Source organism: Aedes albopictus, chromosome 2 (genome assembly GCF_035046485.1).
Source record: "Aedes albopictus strain Foshan chromosome 2, AalbF5, whole genome shotgun sequence".
NCBI lineage: Eukaryota > Metazoa > Arthropoda > Insecta > Diptera > Culicidae > Aedes > Aedes albopictus.
In genome coordinates this window covers 130,097,360-130,102,941 of record NC_085137.1, presented here as the reverse complement: position 1 = coordinate 130,102,941, position 5,582 = coordinate 130,097,360, and positions in this window count along the sequence as shown.

Here is a 5,582-nt window from a genome sequence, read left to right as displayed (position 1 = left end):
CTGATTTGGGAATCATTTGATTGGTATGACAATCAATCAAAGTATGTCGATTTGGGAATCGACCTGAGTTTGCTTATTTGGAAATCAGTTAATTTGTTTCACATTCAATATAGAATGTCGATTTGGGAATCGACCTGAGTTAGCTGATTTAGGAAGCTGTTGATTGATTTGAGAATAAATTGCAGCTTGTCGATTTGGGAATCGGCCTTAGCTGCTGATCGGTTGTTTGGTTTGACAATCAATCAAAATATGTAGATTTGTGAATTCACCTTAGTTGCTGATTTTGGAATCAGTTGGTTAATTTGAGAATCGATCGAAATATGTCGATTTGGGAATCGACCTGAGTTTTCTGTTAGGGTTCATTCACAAATATCATAACGCCAAAATTGACCTATTTTGACACCCACCCACCCCTTCGTAACACTGTTTGTATGGAAAGAAAAATAATTTGTTCGGGCTGTAACACCACGAAGGACACCCACCCACCCCCTCGAGCGTTATGACATTTGTGAACAAGCCCTTATGGGAATCAATTCATCGGCTTGAAAATCAATTGAAGTGTCGATTTGGGAATCGACTTGAGTTTGTTAATATGGGAATTAGTTGATTGGTTTGAAAATCAATTTTAGTTTGTTGACTTAAGAATAAACATTGGTTTGCTGAGTTGGGAGAAACTTATCCATTGAATCGAAGGTTGTTTACTGATTTGGGATTCAGTTCAACTATTTGAGAGTCCGTAAGGTAGTGTTGATTTGGTAGTCTTTGAGACATAGACAGGATTGAAATGATTTGGAATACGTGAGCTAAAAAAAGCAAGTGCGTAAAAGTCTATTAAAATATTATACTGCTTTGGGGACCAGTTAGTGGACTTGAGAACCAATAAATTTATGATACGATTAAATTGGATTAGGCTAGGATCCACTGATTTAATTATTTCTGTTAGTCGATTTAAGAAGAACTGACTGGTATTTATGTTTTATAGGTTTGAGAAGCAAATATGGAGTACAACTAAGATGAATAACTTTACCAAGTAGTAGTAGTACATAGTTCAAGTATAAGATGATCAATTCCACCAATGGATTTAGATAACAGCCAACTGAAAAAATGAATGTTAAAGTATTTTGTGGGCTACTAATCGGTGTATCGGTTAATCCATTAATCCTTGGATTACTGGATGTGAAGATAGATTTTTTTTATTTAAGAATAAATTGAACAATTTAATTTGTTAATCGATTTCTGTCTAACGGATGTAATTCAGTGAATTGGATAAGACTAATGGAGTTACATATTTGGATTCGAACATCGATTAGTTCGTTGATACTCAAACATCGATATTTTATGGAATGAGACAATGGAACATTAAGTTAACAAATATAGCATAGAATTATTGTTTTAACCTGGTTCTATCGGGTGTCGTAGAAAAAGGATTGCTCTGAGTTGCTACGGATTTCATAGGGTCTTGCTCCTAGTGCGGGTTTATGTTTTCGATATGTTAGTGTTTGAGATTATGAGGTGTACAGTTGTAGACTGTAAAGTCCGTAAAAGGTTTTAAAATAAGAGTTTCGATTTACGGTCGAAGCGAGGTGGATGTACGCGACTGATCAAAACTTGTGAAATTGGTGATTCGTGAACGGGAGAAATAAACTGGACTGTAGCTGTTCGTGTTTCAGATAGGAATGAAGTTTCCGTTTTATTTCAATTCTCGGCAGACCGTTGCCTGCGCTCTTTTTACATGTCTAAATGTATTTGTATCCGTTTAACGGACGACGGTGCTTTATGCACGCTTAACATTATACACAGAACGTGTGTTTACACATTTATCCTAGACTCCTCAGTCCTTCCCCTTTCAAAAGAACATACACTGAAAGTGTCTATATGCTAAAGCTTTAACCAATTCATTTCTTCGAATTCAATACATTATTTAAAATTACTATACTGACAAAAAAAAACTTAAAAACAATAAAAAAAACAATAGTAATGACAACTTGTGACTCGAAATCAAAAGCTATGTATAATTAAAGATAAACGTATTCACTGTTCTGATTGGCTCTTCTTAGCCTTTTTGACCGCCGTGGAATGAATTCCGGTGATTCGATTGGTTCAATGGTTGGTACTTCAACAGGGAAACTCCTCTTCCTGCCTCGTCTTAGCTCATCATCGGTAAAGCCACGAAACCCCTCTTGATCTACGTTCTTCAGCCTCGGCCCTCTGTCCGGTCGTCGCCGGACTAGCTGTATGTTGGGTTTTTCCTGGAATTCGCCACCCTTACGAATTCGAAGCTGACCTCTGTGCGCCATGGTTGGCACGCTTCCAATTTCCACCTGGAATGTATTACGTGAAAGCCTTTTAATGAAGTTCGCTTTAAGCCATTTAGCTACATGATGGGGATTATGGTTCTTATACCACATGTCATCACCAGGTGTCAGATTTTCAAAAGGATCAGTCGAGTTGTTATTGGAATTCCCAACATCTTTTGGAAGAACATCATCATGCACTGGAAGCTTGTTTTTTAAAGTATTAGAACCATCATGCACTTCTGCTTCTTTCAAGAACTTTTTGTAATGAGCTTTGGGATTTAAAAGATCTAACATAGTTTTAGGTTTGTAACAGAAAATTCTTTGAGATGGATAGTTTCCGTCAATATTAAGACAATTGTTGCGATAGTTTATAAGGAATAAATTGATCTGGTCCTCCACATCCAAATGAGAGAATTCTGGGTCAGTTATAAACTTTTTCAATACGTCTTTTACAGTTCTTACTAACCTTTCAGCCTGACCATTACTGGAAGGATTGTAGGGTGGGCTCTTAAGAACATTAATTCCCTGTCGTTTTAAAAAGTCAACAAAACCGTAAGCATTAAATGGAGGACCGCCGTCTGATACCAGTACATCTGGTAAGCCGTACCTAGCAAATAAACTAACCAATTTCTTCAGAACTTTATCACAATTTGTACCATTGCTCATCAATTCCACTTCTACCCATTTGGAGTAACTGTCAACCACTAATAGATATGTCCGGTGCTCGAAATAGAAAAAATCAATATGAATCCTGCTAAAAGGCCTTGTCGTTGCTGTCCATTTGGATTCTGTTTTTGTTTTTGGAACCATCATCATGCTATTACAAGTATCACAGTCTGCAACATAGCCTTCAATGTCTGAGTTGATACCAAACCAATATACGCATTGCCTTGCTAAGCGCTTCATTTTAACTATCCCTGCATGGTTGGCATGCAAAAGCTTCAAAACACTCTTCTTCAACAGTACTGGGATAACTACTCTACTTTGATATAAAAGACAATCATCTACTAATTCCAGATCCTGTTGATTAGCATACACATCAACGTACTGTTTCTTGATTTTTGTCGGCCAACCATTTGTCATAAAAGAAATAACATTTTGCAGAAACTCATCCTCCTTAGTTTTATTAGCTATTGTAACAAAATCAATGGGGAGTTTCCTACCAAAATTAATACTGTTTATCTGTTCAATGTCACAATCTGCAGGGACAGCGTTGTCTAAAGGGAACCGAGAACAAAAGTCTGCGTTTCCCATGCACTTAGACGGCCTATACTGTATCTCAAAATCGTAAATTGACAGTTCTAGAACAAATCTTTGTAATCTTGTCGCGTAAATTGCATTTCTTCCTTCTTTACCGAATATTCCTACTAGTGGCTTATGGTCTGTGTAAATGAAAAATTTTTTCCCATATAAAAACTTATGAAATTTTTTTACAGTGCTAACCAAGGCAAGTGCTTCCAAATGAAGGATTGGGTATTTTTTTTTGCGCTGTATTCAACGAAAACGAAGTGAAATATATTGGTTTCTCTACTCCTTCAACCAAATGAGCCATTACTCCTCCCAATCCATATCCTGAAGCATCAGAAACAATCACTATTGGTTTATTTGGGTCATAAAACTCTAAAAATGATGATTCCGAAAGTGCTGCTTTGCTATCCTTAAAAGCCTTGTCGCAATTGCTGTCCCATTTAAATTTAACATTATTTTTCAACAGATTATACAAATGGTAAAGTTTTGAAGACAGATTAGGAATAAACTTGTGGTAATAGTTAATTAACCCTAAAAAGGATTTCAACTCCGTCTCATTTTGAGGCACTTTTGCCTGTTCAATGGTAGAAATTTTGTCTTGGCATGGCATCAATCCCTTTTCACTAATTGTATGCCCAAGATGAACTAGTTCCGTAACAAAAAATTTACATTTTTCCCAATTAACTTTGATGTTAGCCTTCCGAAGTCTTTCGAGCACTTTTAATAGTTTTTCTTTGCAGTCATTCAAATCTTTCCCAGCAATCAAAACGTCATCTAAATACACCGAAACATGCTCAATATCATTCAAAACTTGTTCCATAATCTGCTGAAAAATTGCAGCACTAGATGTTGCCCCTTGAGGTAGCCGATTATATCTGTACAGTCCTTTAATAGTATTTATAACCATGAATTGTTTAGATCTTTCCGATAATGACAATTGAGTGTAGGCGCCTTCCAAGTCCAATGAACAAAAAATTTTACAGCCAGACAGACCAGCAAAAACGTCTTGAGCTGTTGGCAATGGATAAGTGTTTGGAATAATAACCTTATTGATTGAAACTTTACAATCTATTACTAAACGTATTTCATTATTTTTTTTCATCACAACAATAACAGGAGAAGCCCATTCACTTGTTTTTACTGGCGTAATCACTTTTTCGTTTTCTAATCTTGTTAAATATTCCAAAACTTTATCTCGCAATCGGTAGGGCACATCATACGCCTTTTTAAAAATGGGCACTTCTGACTTTAACACCAAATCTGCCTCAAATCCATTAATCGGTGATAAAAAACTTTTTGTGAAAACATCTTTGTACTGTACTTTAATATCATTCTTCAATATCTTATTGGCGTCCTGTTCAATATTTATAGAATTTACAAAAAAATGTCTCCAATTTGGAAAAAACGCGTCTAGCCATGGTCTACCTAATAGGGGAGTGAAATTATTCTCGCAATTGAGTATTATAAGTTTCAAAGGTTTAGAAATTCCCTTAAACTTTACCAGGACTTCAACTTCTCCTTCTATCCCGAGATTTGAACCATTTACAACTACCAGATTTCTTTGAGTTTTTGCTAAAATTTTCGTAAAATTGTCAAAATATTGTCCCTTACTCATAACAGTAACCGACGAACCACAATCCACTTCCATGTCAAACAAAACATTATCAATTTCTACACTCAAAAGACAAGGCTCACTGATTTTTCCTATACACGACACATGCATACATTGAAAAAAGTTATTTTCATTCTCACCATCTGCATCATTATCACTATCGGAATCCGTGTGCATCCTGTTCACCATATTGCTCAAAAAATCGTCCGGGTTATCTTCAGATGTATTATGGACCATGTGTACTGCGTCACGGTGCATATTCTTCAATTTAAAACACTTGCGTTTTATGTGGCCTTTGACGCCACAAAAATCGCAAGTTATTTGTGAGTAATCGGGACGATTCACCTGACGATTCCTTTCCTGATCCTGACCACGATTCCGCCATTGTCTGTTTTGCCATGGCTTTTGTTTCCATTCGTTTTTTC